We start from the raw sequence: 16,470 nt of genomic DNA, 5'->3' as shown, positions 1-16,470 counted from the left end.
AAAATGGCACATCTCTTATACATTGTAAGAAGTGCGTATCATTCCCCTGATATTGCGTGTCGTATTGTTGAATACTGTCTTCTGGTATTATCACTGAAACTTTTGTCATGTTTAGCTGTGAAGAATGTGCTGCCTGTTAAGGTAGTGAAGTAGTGATGACATTCGTGGGTTAAGTCGTCTCCCATATTGAAATGAAAGTGAACTGATGGTTGATTTTATACTATCTACTGAGCGTATTTCTTACTACACAGAAGTAAAATCTTACCTGTATCATCACTATGCACTATTACTGATGTACGACCTACGAAACTCTCAAAAACTTTTTTTTATATGAGAACTACTTTCCATCCATTGTGACTCGACTGAGCAGTACCTAACATAACTGTAAAATCGTCGTGTAGTCTATTAAGCACGAGAATACTCAATCTTCAGCTCGTTGACGACAAATGTGCTACAAACAGCTATCGGCTAGAATTACATGACAAATTCTTTGTTAAGGTTTGTAGGCAACAACAAGACTAACTTTTACATCTACTACATTTATACTCCAGAAGTGGAGAGTATTGTGTGTACCACCGTCACTCCCCCCTCTCGGCCTCCTTTCTTTTGATGTTCCAGTTGCGAATGGTTCGCGGGAAGAACATTTTTGTTAAGCCTCCATGTGATCTCGAATCTCTTACATTCGTAGTCTTTTCGCGAAACATACGTAGAAGGAATCAATATAATGGCTGACTTTTCTAGGAACGTATTCTCTCGGAATTTTAACAATAAAGCGTCTCTCTCAGCGCCTGCCACTGGAGCATCTTCCCGATATTTCTGCGCTTCCTATACGGACCTTTAAGGGGAGGTTTACTATCTTTGGCCCGAAAAAAGCATGTTCTTTGAGAATTTTTTCCTCAGGATGTGTTATAGATATCAATGTCAAATTTGGTCAAAATCTTAATTGATATTTCCTCTACGAACTGGAATTTTTTTCGACCGGAAATGTCGAAGAGCAAAGGCGGAAGTGCCGTCGGAACAAAACAAAATTTCGATGTAGACCTCCACGCGCGGTATGTCACAGGTCAGCCGGCTCGTCTGAAATCAAAACTGAGTTGACGATAGCGAAGTATATAAGATTCTTAAGGAGTTGTACATCGCTAAAGTTATTTGGACCATAGGAAACAAAATGACGGCCATTTGAAAAAAAAATAGGGTTTTTCTCATCGATTTTTCGACTTCGTCGGCCAAGTAAAAGTGTATTTAATGGATTGGATCGGAATAAAAGTGGTACAACTCCTAGGCAATTTAGTTAGCTTCGTCGGAAACAAAGAATCATGCCAATCGGTTCAGTAGATTTGAAGTTCCCATACAGGAGTCTTCGCACTAGAATGCAAATGCTTGGGGGCTAACTTCCAAACACACGCGTTCAAAATTTCATTTGAATTTTGTGTGTTTCCTCCCAAACACGGTTACAGTAACTCGTCTCCGAAAGGAAAAAAAAAAACTGTTGCGTGAAAAAGGCCGCTTTGAAGTAGGTGCATTTTTTTGTTCAGCCGCGAATAACAAACATTTCCGTTCCGTATTCGGAAAAACCGTTTCAGGGGTGGATTCTAAACACTTTTACAGATCCAAAAACTCAGTTTAAAATAAATCGATTTTTTGAACCAAAAGATAGTAAACCTCCCCTTAACGGAACAAGCTGCCCTTCTTTGGATATTCTCTATCAATTCTGTCTGGCACTGAACCAAGACTGACGAGCAATATTGAAGTACTTGTCGAAAGAGGGTTTTGCAAGCTACCTTATATTGAGTGGGCTATACTTTTTGAGGATTCTTCCAATGAAAGTCTGGCGTCTGTCTTATCTACGATTAGTTTTATGTGGTCCTACTTCTAAATATTTTATGGAAGTAACTACTTCCAGTGATTGTTTTGCAATCGTGTAATCTTACAGTAACGGGTCTTCTCTTTATCAGCAGTTGTGAAAATATCGAAGTCTTTCACATTCCTGGAAGTAGCAAAGGATCATTTATTCTTGTTAAGAGAATTTATGAATGTTACCGATGTACAAGCTCATTTCCTGATTTCCCACACGAGGTAAACATGCCTCATTGGTTGCTACAGTGTTGTACAATTTGTCTGAATGGGACTTGCTTGGCAGTAGCCAATGTTAACTTCTGGAAGAACGTTGTAAATTTTCGCATGTGGTCTTATTAATGTAAGATAGGCCTTAGACTGCAATGTGGCTTTAGACTGGTGAGTACCGGCACAGATAAAATTTCGTTACTAACGGAAGGTCAATAAAGTCAATAACAGAAATCCAGATCTGTATGAAAATACTTTTGCTACAATGAGGTTAATTCGAAGGAACATACTTTTCCCATTGACATACAACAATTTATTAAAAACTTCTCTTTATCTGACGGCAGCATTTTCTCTGAAAAATTACTAGCACCACTAATTAGTGTTCTTTGGAAAGTGACAATTTTTTTTATTGTTTCAGGTGAGTGCTGGAAACACGTTGCTTCTAACATCTTGGATAAGCTGCACAGATAATGTTGAAAATAGATGGTGAGTTACTGAAGGTATTCTTCTAGTGAATTTTTTAGTTGTAGTTACATTAATGATGATTGTTCATGAGCAGTGAACAGTCAGGTATTACTAATGGACATGTATTTGGTGTGCAGAGTTAACAGTAGCACATTGCAACAAATAGTCCAGTGATAGTGATGGATGGTCGAGCGGTTCTAGGCGCTTCAGTCCAGAACCACGCGGCTGCTACGGTCGTAGGTTCGAATCCTGCCTCGGGCATGGATGTGTGTGATGTCCTTAGGTAAGTTAGGTTTAAGTAGTTCTAAGTCTAGGGGGCTGATGACCTAAGATGTTAAGTCCCATAGTGCTTAGAGCCATTTGAACCATTTGATAGTGATGGACAAACTGCGTCGTGAATGATGTGCTAGTGAAGGTATATAAGTTGTCTTGGCGCGGCAGTAGACCAAATTACATTAGTCTTCTCCATCGCGATATAGTTTCGAGCTTTACAGAGTCAGAAAAGAATCATCCTAATTGCTATCGAAATTAACCTACACAACTGACTATTCAGTAATTGCTTTCCTTTAATTACATCCTGTGCGCTACGAGTATCCACAAATACAGTTTACGAAGCTGCGCGCATTTGTTCAGGATCGTCGTCAGATAAACATTGCTAGCCACGCCATCTGTGCGCCTGTGTCATTCATTGTTCCATCTAATGGCACTAGCTTTGGAATCCGCTTCTCAGAAAACTTTTTCTGGCACTTGATGTGACTTTTAACAGTTTAACAATAGGAATCTACCTACTGTGTATTTGAAATGACATTACTACAGGTCGCTACTAGTAATGTAGATTCCCAAATACTTATCTTGTAGTCGGTTTTTGTCCAGGGTTGCAGTTCCACAGCTTCATATGCTGACTAGGGTGCTTCTTAACTTCGTAAACAACGAACAGCAATTTAACTTACTGTCTCTTTATTTGGCTTCCAAAACAGCAACACCAAGACTACAGTCGAGTCAGTCTAATAAGATACCTGGCAGCTGGCAACACTGCTTGCGGCTTTGAACTACAAAGCGCAAACGGCTGCAGGTGAAAGAAAACAAAAGCCATCTGCGACAACACAGAGGCGTTGCCATAGAGACGATTAGAGAATCGCGTTACTGGATTGCATTAGATAGGCGTGCGAAACTGCCGCGTCCAAATCACTGCAATTGTCAAGGATTTTGCTAGACCGACTCGACTGTAGTCAGACGCACTCAACTGTCTGGTTGTATCAGTGTTGCCACCTTCACTTCGGGCAAAAACAGTACAGCGCCATCTTGGAAACGTATGCACATCTGTAGCAGTCAAAGCGTTTGCTTGCTACACATGTGCATGTCATGTCATGACTCTTCACAACTACTGCCCCACGACAGCTCGGGCAGCGCTTTTATTTTAGTAGCTTGTGACGTTATACAACATGACATCAAACAAGAATTACGTCTCCTGTGAATCAAGTTAAGTTCCATATAATTTTGAGCCTTGCTTATGGCCACTTGTACAGATAATTCAGTGTATCCAAATGACACTGGGGGTCCCTTACAAACTTCTGGTTCTGTTCACATGCAAATTGGTGATAGAACTGGATTGTAATGTGGTGTGAGAGCTGAAAATCTTTTTAAAAAATCAAACAGAATATTATCACGAGTATATCAAACGACTGATCAGAGCATCGCGAAATTGAAATCGAACTTTGTCCAGGCAAAGTATTACGAAAGTTTTCAACGTATCTTTATCAATATTTTAATTAATGGTAAGTAAAATTATGTATTAGGAACGAGGTATTTTGACCTCCTGCTTCGAATGAAATAAATCAATTGCTTCAAAAAGCTTTTCTAAATACGTGTCAAAGTTGAGACTGGCAGTGTTTCCATATCAAAGTTAGCAGACTTAGCTATTTCCAACAACGCGTATTATATTTCTTGGGATGTTATTACTGAATGTTACTGTTAATTCAGCGTAATCATCCACGGTAGCAGAAAACTTATTTGTTCAGGTCGCCATAGATGCGAAAGATCCCGACTGTGCGGAGGATGCTGCAGTGATCCCTGCCAAATCGCCGAATCATAACCCTCGTCCGACTGTCATTGTAATGTCGGGCGTTAACGTCAACATGATGATTCCGTCCGAGAGCGTTCGACAGCCCAAGGGCAAACGGTAAAGCCAACTGTGATAGCATCTCATACCTCTCCACCAAAGAAATCCAAAGCTGTTCACACAAATTGTAGTGAGGTCATCATGAATCTTTCTTCGACTAGATGGGTCCTTTGCCATTGAGTTCCTCGACTGTGGAACCATAATGATTGTGCAGCACTACGAAGACACGTTACAGAAACTGCAACGTGTCATAAAGTCAAAATGCCCAGGATTGCTTACAGGCGGAATCCTCCTGGTACGCAACGCTTCAGCAATTTGATTGGGAAACACTGCAACATCCTTCTTACAGCCAGGATCTTCCGTCACGTATTTTTCACATCTTTGGCGACCTGAAGAAAGACATACAGGGCGATAATTATTGAACTATATGAAGAAAAAGAAAATTAGTTAGGAAATACGGCGTGTACACACTTTATCCAACATGTAAAGGTCACTACAGATATACAGATTTAGGTTATGACTTGTTCGATATGCCTGCCATAATGGCGATGATGTGGCGCAGAGCCGGTCGGAATGGCCGTGCGGTTCTAGGCGCTACAGTCTGGAGCCGAGCGACCGCTGCGGTCGCAGGTTCGAATCCTGCCTCGGGCATGGATGTGTGTGATGTCCTTAGGTTAGTTAGGTCTAATTAGTTCTAAGTTCTAGGCGACTGATGACCTCAGAAGTTAAGTCGCATAGTGCTCAGAGCCATTTGAACCATTTTTTTGTGGCGCAGACGAATAGCGAAATTCTTCATGACCCGCTGAAGTGTCGGAACATCGATGCTGTCGATGACCTCCTGAATAGCTGTTTTCAGCTCAGGAATGGTTTTGGGGTTATTGATGAACACCTTGACTTTAATATAACCCACAAAAAGGATTCTCTTGTTTTCAGATCCGGAGAATATTGCGGTCAATTGAGGCCCATTCGAGCGGCCTCTGGGTTCCCCAGACCGAGAATGAGGTCTCCAGAGTTCTCCTCCAGGACATCAAACACTCTCCTACTTCGATGAAGTCGAGCTCAGTCTTGTATGAACCACATCCTATCGAAATCACCGTCATTTTACGTAATGGGGATGGAATCATCTTCCAAAACCTTCACGTACCGTTCGGTAGTCACCGTGCCATTGAGAAATATCACACCGATTATTCCGTGACTGGACAGTGCACAGCAGTCACCCGTTGAGAGCGAAGAGACTTCTCGATCACGAAATGTGAATTCTCAGTCCCTCAGATGCGCCAGTTTTTCTTGTTGTCGAACTCTTCCAAATGAAAGTATACTAACCATACTAACTCCCAGCATGCTCCGCTGCCAACAGTGCTGTTTGAACGTCCTAACGCAAACCATTCATAAGTTATAGCCGGCCGGAATGGCCGACCGGTTCTAGGCACTACAGTCTGGAGCCGCGCGACCTCTACGGACGAGGTTCGAATCCTGCCTCGGGCATGGATGTGTGTGATGTCCTTAGGTTAGTTAGGTTTAAGTAGTTCTAAGTTCTTGAGGACTGATGACCTCAGAAGTTAAGTCCCAAAGTGCTCACTGCATTTGAACCGTAAGTTATACGATTTTATTTCACGTAGTTCAGTAGCTGTCACCCTATACGTGGACGTCCGTTTCAGTCGGATGAGGAAGTTAGAGAGTGGTTGCTGTTGCGGGTCCATCAGCGGCCGATTGCGTTTTACCAGACAGGAATTGATCGTCTAATTTCTCAGTGGGATAAATGGTTTTGGGCGTGTGGTGATTATTTTTGAATGTAACCATTCCAAGGTCCGGTTGTGGCGGTTGTTTGGCTTCGTTTGACTGCACTTGAACAGAAGTGTCGCAACAAAATAAGAAATAACCAATAACATTTATTTATAGTTGAAATACAAAACTGTACTATTTCGGTAAGTGAGGCATTGTATTAACGCCCTATACCTGATACAGTCAAATCTAAATGAGTTTTCGTCTCTTGGCAGTCTATGAATTAGTCACTATAAAAAACTAAACTCCCCCGCACAGGCCATGAAGGCCCAAAGGTACCGACTGGTCGCCATGTCATCCTCAGACCACAGGCGTCACTGGATGCGGATATGGAGCGGCATGTGGTCAGCACACCGCTCTACCGGCTGTAGGTCAGTTTCCGAGACCGGAGCCACTACTTCTCAATCAAGTAGTTCCTCAGTTTGCCTCACAATGGTTGAGTGCACCCCACTTGCCAACAGCTGTTGGCAGACCTGATGGTCACCCATCCAAGTGCTAGCCCAGCCCGACAGCGCTTAACTTCGGTGATCTGACGGGAACCGGTGTTACCACTGCGACAAGGCCGTTGGTACAGTTAGTCACTATGACTGAAAGTAATTATGCAGAGAGTCGTTTGACTGTCCCGTTTCTCTAAAAATAGTGACTGCTAAGTCGGAATACAGTCTCCTAAAGGGAAGTCACATAAATGTGCTCTGTAGTAGAAATGGTGGAAATGTTGTCTCTGTTGGTACAACGCGAAATCCTGGCATTGCATGAACTAAACTGAGTGAGTGTGTCGATGGTACGTCGTCTTTTATAGCTCTCGGCGGCATGATCTCCATTCTGTGAGTGCAAGGCGGAAGCAAAGTAGTCCACCGTTGACAGCATTTTCTCTGGCAGCTGGCAACACTACTGGTGGGCGAATACGAAGCCCTGATGGAGGCTGGACGTGGTCCCCAAGGAGGATGCTAAATTCACCCAACTTGGATATGATGTGACGTCATTATGACGTATATACGCTTTAGTCCATTAACACACCTATCGACTTTTACGAACTTTCGAGTTCTAAACTGTCGTCAGCTAGTGGTTTGTTTTGACACGTGCGATTCTGATAACTGCTCAGTGTGGCAGCGTATACGTATTTCGCCAAAATAAAAGTAAAAGAGCTGGATATTAATAGAAATATTCCCGACCGTAGCCTTGAAAACACCACGGACAACACGTTTCGTAAAAAAGTGAAGTCTTCTTATGTCCCGACCAGATTAGATTGTGTGATTGTTGTATTGAACGCTTACGCCGAAAATAATATTTATTTATTATCAATATTTTAGTATGGTTTCATACAATTGGTCTTGTCAGTACATATTAGATTGTAGCAGCATACTCTTGCTGACTTCTTTTTCTTAATTTATATAGCTGAAAGAGAACGCGTGCAAGTTTGTTAGCTAAGTAATTTATATGTCCATCCCAAGATAGTCTTTTATCAACCATAATTCCAAGTAATTTTACACTCGGACCGCAGAGACAGGTACCTTAGTGTCCAGTAATGACTGGTGTGTAGAATGATTGAATTTCGAACTTAAAAAGAAAAATATGAGGCATTGTTGAAGAAAAATCGTCGACCGGAGATGAAATACGAGGGGAAGTGGATTTCTCAATGTAATCTTAAACAAAGGTTAGTGTCTTGACGCATCTAAAGATTTTGGCTGCTGAGTGCTTCTTCTCACCGAGTACGAATAACCGTCGCACTTCAGCTGGGTCAGAAGTACATCAATTTCTGCTTCAATAACCACGCAATTGCCCGTCGTCATCAATGCTGAACTTTTTCAGCTTTTCTCTCATTAGTCTCTCGAATGCTGAACACATAATTAGAGACGAGCAAACGAAAAACAACGCACAGGACACAAACACAGTACAATACACCATTTAAACGCAAGGAACGCAAAACACATTTAAACGAATGGCGCAGAGTACAGCGCTACCCTGTCACAACCTCTCGAAAGTTCACAAAAGTCGAATAGTCGATATACGGTTTCTATCGTTTTCGATATAGCGTGTATACGTCATAATGACGTCACATCGTATCCAAGTCCGGTGAACTTAGCATCCTCCGGTCCCCAAGCGGGAGCGCAATCTTGACGCTGCTGCTCGTAACTGAGACGTAGCGAAGGCGAGTGATGGGCCCGTGTGGCTGCAGCCTCTCATGGTGTTGATGTGCACGTCTTGAGCCAAGCACACAACAGTGTAACTGTGTGCAAGAGTTGGTTTTGTCTTAGTATACATGAAACTAGGGAATAATTTGTAAAAGAGTAACCAAATATGAAGCATACGACGACGTCTAGTAAGGTAAATATTAGTAAAGGATCGATATGGAAAGGGACAGCCGGCCTTTGTGACCGAGCGGTTCTAGTTGCTTCAGTCTGGAGCCGCACGACCGCTACGATCGCAGGTTCGAATCTTACCTCAGGCAAGGATGTGTGTGATGTCCTTAGGTTAGCTAGGTTTAAGTAGTTCTAAGTTCTAAGGGACTGATGACCTCAGATGTTAAGTCCCTTAGTGCTCAGAGCCATTTGAACTATTTGGAAAGGGACAGGGAAAGGACGGATAATTTGAGGGAATTTTATGTAGTGTCCGAATGACTCTGTTGTGTCACGTGAGAACCAACTTCTATAGAGTAGAATTTAGATTATGGCAAACAAAATAGTTTTCTAATTGCTTAGGCTTCCGCGGCCAGAGTCAGTCGACACAAAAGTTTTCTGGGTATGGTACCGCGTCATCAAGTAAAAAACTACTGCTGGAGTATGACGCGGTACAATACCCAGAAAACGTTTATGTCGAAAGTAGTTTTCGTCTTAAGTAACCAGTTTGGAATAGATGGTGTGGTTACAGTCGATATCGGACTTACGAAAAGAGTGGCGAGTTCAACTGAATTATATACCATAACGCTAATATTATTATTATTATCCAAGGTGCCTTAGTCGCATTAAATAACGGAGCAACAGCAGGACAATGAAAAGGAAAGAGATGCCACTTTATGTGTGACAATGTGTTCGTTGAATGAAGACGCTGGATGCATGTATTCGTTCTCGAAGGCCTTGTTTCTCAGTAACACGTACGAGAGTGCAGTTAAAAAACAAACGCTGGCAAAGAGAAGCGAAACCGGTTCCAAGGAGGGGCTGCGGTGTGGAATTGGTGGCTGAGACGTCCTACTCTGAAACTTGAGATGGATGTCTGTGGGACGGACGGTGGGGGCAGGCAGTGACGTTCTTGGGGGGGGGGGGGGGGGGAGGTAGACCGGGTTGCTAGGTCTGCACTTACATGTGACAAAATTGGCTTTGAAGTTCAACAGTAGGTGGAGCTGGCGAAGTATTGCATCGAGAATCTGACCGAGACAATCGACTGACAACCAGGTTGACTAAATGACGTCTGAAGCGTGAATTAGATAAGGATCAACTACATGACGATCTAATAGGCAGCCAGTTTGAGTGTGACTTCGTGGAGGGTTTCGCACTTGCTAGGTAAATTAAACGCTGTTTCCCACCCCGAATGTTGGACTGAACACTGTAGCTCTTTAATAGATGGGGACACCCGTACTCTGCAAGCTACGGTACAGTGTTTAGCTAAAGTTACTTAATACCACTAATACTCTTCGCTTTCCTGTTCCACTCGCAAACGGAGTGTGGGACGAACCGACGAAGTCCCGCCAATGTTAAGATTTATTAGGTTTTAATTTGGGTAGCTCCATGTGTTCGACTGCCTCACGAACCATACTTGCAGATATATTACATATCCTTTAATCGAAATGTTTATAAATTTATAAACATCACAACGTAATGTTAAACTCCTGTCTGTAAAGATGTTTGTAGTCCTGCTCACTGTATTAGCACTGTCTAAGGGATTCCCTGAATTAAGCAGTGAAGTTAATGCTTTAGTAGATAAACAAAGAAGTTGGTAATGAACACTAATAATAAAATCCTCCTTATAAAAGTATGCTGCAATATTCGGGTCTCAGAAGCGCCCCAGGATTGCAAACCTCGGCTAGGCCTGCTATAGAAGGATACCGGAAGTAGTGGACTGTTATCGAATATTAGTAAGGGTTTCGATTATGGTACCCTTACAACTCGGAAGTGAACACACCCTCTAAACTGGCTAGTAATGCTTCATAAAGTACCCATTTAAACACCCTGCGCTACGGTCGCAGGTTCGAATCCTGCCTCGGGCGTGGATGTGTGTGATGTCCTTAGGTTAGTTAGGTTTAAGTAGTTCTAAGTTCTAGGGGATTGATGACCTCAGATGTTAAATCCCGTAGTGCTCAGAGCCATTTGAATTCGAAATAAACTCCCTGCCTGGCGGAAATGTAGTTCTTTATTCACAGCAGTCCTTAGTTTTCAAGTTATGTAAACTCGCCGTTCGCTACATAAGTGTCGGGCTACGGAACCAGTAGTTGGGGATCAGATTTGCAGTAAGCCCAGGACCTCCTTTGCAGCGTTTCATGCGATTTCCATCTCTAGCAGAGTTTCGTGTGAACGGCCAACAGTGTCGCACAGTTCCGGAATTACTACGCATTCTGGGTGAGTGCTCAGACAAAAGGCACGTAGGCAGCAATGCTTCCCACATCCCACACACCGCCATAGCTTCTCCGTCCTCGGCTCTAACTGAGCGCATTGCTCCACGCCGACGCCAGTCGCTCGTAAACACTTGGCCTGCCCTCAGCTCCCGTTTTACGTGTTCCGTAAAGTTGCGAGACAATTCGTAAAATTGCCGCCGTTCTGCTTTTTTTCCGAAATAAAACAGGCGTTTTATTGTGCTTATGCGTGCAGCGGAGATTCAGAACGCAGATCCGGAACTCGGTGGGAGGTGAAGTACTCGGCCAGTGTAGGTTTGCACACAGTGGAACTCGGCATCGCATGGAGCCTCGACGGATTACGGCGAAGCAGGAATGCTCCGGCAATATCACCGCGCAGTGAAACGACTCGTGAAAATGTTTTGGGTTGTACAATCGGTGCATGCGAGTTGGATCTCGCACGTCGTTTTGAAGCTCCGCGGACGGTCGGAAGGAATGTTTCATGCCTCTATATTCCGAACTGTTAGTAAACACAACAATACAAACTGAACTGAACTTCACGTAAAGCCGTAAAATGAAGTTTCAAAGTCACAGAGTTATTAGGAAGAGGAGGGGAAGCAAAGAAGCGAAGTAAGGGGATGTTGAAAAGGTGGAACTGAGTCGTACCCCGGTGATCGAAGACATCAGGAATTATCGTCAACCAAGTATTGCGCAGTGTGGCAGCTTGTTGGTTTAATGAAGTTCTTTGAAGTAAGAGGTTGCAAGGAAGAGACAGCAGCCAGCTTTTTCGAGTGCGACTAATAAGTGTGACAACACATGTTGTGTGTTGGGGATTTTCTCTGCTCGGGGACCAGGTGTTTGTGTTTTCCTCATCATTTTATCATCATCATCATCATTATTATTCGTGACAGTGGCTAGAGTGGTTTGTGTAAAAATTGGACTGTTTAAAATTTGCGACTTTGTAGGGGCGCTGACGATCGCGTAGCTGCGCGCCCCACAAACCAAAAATCAACATCAACATCAACACGTGTTGTGAACCCTCTGTTCAGTTAATGCTACTTTATATTTATGGTTAGTGAAGGCTGCCTATGTCTGTTCGAAGTCGGTTACGATTAGAAACGTGTTACTTTGTGTCTCAAAGAATTTATGAAGCTGTCAAAAACATACTTTTTTTAAAGATTCTAATTGTAAATATTGAACACCTTCTTGTAGATGCTGAGGGGCAAATAATGATAAACAAAATGGTGAATGGAGGCTAGATGAAGAAAATCTAAAAATGTACATGTGGTAAAGGATAGCGACCTTCACCCGGTTCCGGGGGTGGGGGGGTGGGGGGGGGTGAGGGAGGGGATGAGGAGGGGGGTGGTCGCAGGGGCGGCTGGCTTGATTTTATTTATGTATTTTATACATTCCTTATTAAATTCACCATGGCGTTAAATATATACCCAGTATTAAAAACTACAGCTAAATTCTACGGATCTGTTACATAAAAATGTAGAAATAAACGAAAGTGAAAAGCGTTAAGTTATGCAATGGACGCGTAAAATTCTGCTTTAAATATAATTTTCTTTGCAATGGGAAACAAACCGAAACATTCCGTCGACACTGGGCGTTGCTTGAAAGACGTGAGGAGCAATATTTTTCTGAGATGACTCCAGCTACACATCGCAAAAACTAAATTATTGATATCTGCTGAAACATCAGAGAAAATACATCTGATGTCTCCTAGGACGACTCTGTATACAGGTATACGTATACAGCGTGGGCCAAAAGTCACTAACTAGTTACGAATGTAAATATTTTTTATTTCACATTTGTTTCTATTCGTATTTCGCAGAATTAAAGGACCAAGTTTTTGCGACTGTTTACACTTCCTTTGTCAGAATCTGAAACAATAGAAGAGAGAAATCAATAAATCAAAAAGTTATTCACAGTTGCACACCCTCCGTGACTTTTGACCAACCCTGAATTTTTCAGATAATCGTTAATAGTTTCTCCTGTTTCTGTCTCTCTGTGGAGGTTATTATAAAACTAGTGGTTAGTGTAGCTGCCTGTAGATTACAGGCGGTTGTGTTTTCCTAACCATTTCATCTCATCTTCAAATATTAAGACTTGTACCACGCGAGCGAAGAACCCCAGATGAGGTCTCCCGACAAAAAATGGCGCCAAACGATCATTACATTTCATTTTATAACGCAAGCATCATCTGCAAAATGTACCACTTCTCCGTTCTCGTTGATGAATGTGGTGTGTCATGCAGGTATATGTATGTGTATTTTGTTAGGCGTATAAGTGCAGACATTTTTATTTTTGTGACTGAGGAGCGAGTGCTGAACAACATTAAATGAGTAATTCGTTTGCAGACTAATACTCATAATTACAGCTGTTAAGAGTAGTATGTTTTTAGGACGGTTAGTACCTCCATGTGTAAGGAGACTGTTTAGGTTTTTATGTTGGTAACGTCACGTAGCGCTCTGTATGAAAATCACTGGCTGTGCTGTGTGCAGTCTGTGGCTGGTCTGCATTGTTGGTTCAAATGGCTCTGAGCACTATGGGACTCAACTGCTGAGGTCATTAGTCCCCTAACTAACCTAAGGACATCACACACATCCATGCCCGAGGCAGGATTCGAACCTGCGACCGTAGCGGTCTCGCGGTTCCAAACTGCAGCGCCAGAACCGCGCGGCCACTTCGGCCGGCTGCATTGTTGGAATATTTGCTATTGTAATTTTGGGCAGTTGGATGTGAACAGCGCGTTGTGTTGCGCAGTTGGAGGTGAGCCGCCAGCAGTGGTGGATGTGGGGAGAGAGATGGCAGAGTTTTGTGAGCGGACGATCTGGACGTGTGTCGGTCAGAAAAAGGAAATTTGTTAGACTGGATGTCATGAACTGATAAATATATTATGACTTTTGAACACTATTAAGGTAAATACATTGTTTGTTCTCCATCAAAATCTTTCATTTGCTAACTATGCCTATCAGCAGTTAATGCCTTCATTAGTTAGACTCTTTTATTTAGCTGGCAGTATTGGCGCTCGCTGTATTGCAGTAGTTCGAGTAACGAAGATCTTTGTGAGGTACGTGATTCATGAAAGGTATAGGTTATTGTTAGTCGGGGGCATTCTTTTGTAAGGATTATTGAAAGTCAGATTGCGTTGCGCTAAAACAAATGTTGTGTGTCAGTTTAGTGTTGATCAGAATAAGTAAAGAGAGAAATGTCTGGGTACGTTCAGTTTTGCTCAGCTGTTTGCAAATCAAATAACGTAGAGGTTTTCCAGCACAGTCATTTATAAATTTTTCTAAGGGGATGTTTCACACGTAATGTGCCAAAGGCGAGACATTAATGCTTATTTTTCCTCGGGCAGTAGATCAGGTGCTGAACCATGGACACGTAAACGCAAAACGGTTAGTCTGTACTGACGGGCGCAGCCCACTAACTGGTGCAATTACGACAATGCATAAAATATCAGGCAGCAAATTATGTGACCTGTTTGCAGGGCAGAGAAAAAACAACTAACTCGCTGAATTGGGTACATATTAAGGTACCAATATCTGCTATAGTTGCGCACACACACACACACACACACACACACACACACACACACACAATATTATTGGTGTTTTGCCCTTAAAGAGCGCAGTTGGACTAAACTACATGGCCAGTTCCTTTTGCTGCCTTCCTTGCTGCCCAAAATTCCCTCATTCGTTCGCTGTGTTTCTGTTTCCGGTCCTCTGTCCATGCTTCTTGTCGGTTTGGTGTCTTCGACTTCATCTTTATTGCCTTTTTGGTTGCCCATATTACTTTCATCTTCCGGCTGTGATCTTGCTTGCGTTCTTCGGTCCATTTTACGCCTGTTCGTTTGTCACAGTGTATTTCAAGTAGTTTACTTTTCTTAATGATGTTTCTGAATTTTATTCTGTCGTTTATTGTGTCTGCTGTTACGTTGAGATGGTTCAGGTCATTTTTTACCTCTGCCACCTATTTGTGGTTTCTACTGGTTACCCAGTCAAAGATCTGTTTGGTCAGTCTGTGTGATGGCATTCTGTATAGGGGTCCATAGAATTGTAGTCTACGTTTTCTAATCTTTTCTGTGATTGTCTCCGTATGTTTGTATAGTTCCTCTGTAGGTATTTTGATCCATATTCCATTGTTGTTAGTTGCGTCAAATATTTTCTTAAGTATTTTCCGCTCTACTTTTTCTAGTTGTCTGATACGTGTATACCCTAGGATTAGGGTGGTCTCTGCTGCATATAGTGCCTCGGGGAGCACTACCGTGTCGTAGTGGCGTAATTTGGCTTAGGTGATTAAAAAGTCAGTATAAATTTGAAAACCTAATAAACCACGGAATAATGTAGATAGAGAGGTAACAATTGACAAACATGCTTGGAATGACATGGGGTTTTATTAGAATTAAAAAAAAAAGTATTGCTAGACGCATGAAGGATCCCTTGCGCGCGTCGTTTGGTGATGATCGTGTGCTCAGCCGCCACTTTCGTCATGCTTGGCCTCCCAGATCCCCAGACCTCTGTCCGTGCGATTATTGGCTTTGGGGTTACCTGAAGTCGCAAGTGTATCGTGATCGACCGACATCTCTAGGGATGCTGAAAGACAACATCCGACGCCAATGCCTCACCATAACTCCGGACATGCTTTACAGTGCTGTTCACAACATTATTACTCGACTACGGCTATTGTTGAGGAAGGATGTTGGACATATTGAGCATTTCCTGTAAACAACATCATCTTTGCTTTGTCTTTCTTTGTAATGCTAATTATTGCTATTCTGATCAGATGAAGCGCCATCTGTGGGACATTTTTTGAACTTTTGCATTTTCGGTTCTAATAAAACCCCACGCCACTCCAAGCATGTGTGTTAATTTGTACCTCTCTATCTACATTATTCCGTGATTTATTCAGTTTTCAAATTTATACTGACTTTCTGATCACCCTATATACAGGGTGTCCCAGCTATCTTGTCCACCCAAAATATCTCTGGAACAATGACAGCTATTGGAAAACGACTTTCACTGGTATCAATGTAGGGCTTGGGCCCATGAATGTACATATTTGGAAACATTCTACAACGAAAGCATATGTGTTTTTTTAACACAAACTTATGTTTTTTTTAAATGGACCTCCTATATTTTTTCTTCAGCAATCCATAGCATGACAAAGCACATACACAATGGCGTTGATTGCATCGCAGTATTCCCATTACATCCCGAGATATTGAGACGCGAAGTTGACGCTTGAAACACCCGACATGCGCTGCTAGCGCACGTCCTGAGGCTCAGGCGTGAACCCCATGCTGCAGGATGGCAGCAGACCGTATTATTCGTTTCGGACCTCTTGATAAGTATGGAAGTGTGATTACGCATGTCAATAACATCACGATTACGGGCAGCATGGGGTTCACGCCTGAGCCTCAGGACGTGCGCTAGCAGCGCATGTCGGTTGTTTCAAGCGTCAACTTCGAGTCTTAATATCTCGGGATGTA

General features: G+C 42.7%; 1 pseudogene; it reads right to left on the bottom strand.

Moving 5' to 3' along the window:
* Positions 1 to 6,882: 6,882 nt before the first annotated feature.
* Positions 6,883 to 7,000, bottom strand: LOC126100680 (5S ribosomal RNA; annotated as a pseudogene).
* Positions 7,001 to 16,470: the final 9,470 nt, after the last annotated feature.

The sequence above is a fragment of the Schistocerca cancellata genome, chromosome 1, assembly GCF_023864275.1.
Source record: "Schistocerca cancellata isolate TAMUIC-IGC-003103 chromosome 1, iqSchCanc2.1, whole genome shotgun sequence".
NCBI lineage: Eukaryota > Metazoa > Arthropoda > Insecta > Orthoptera > Acrididae > Schistocerca > Schistocerca cancellata.
This window is presented reverse-complemented; position numbering and strand designations above follow the sequence as displayed.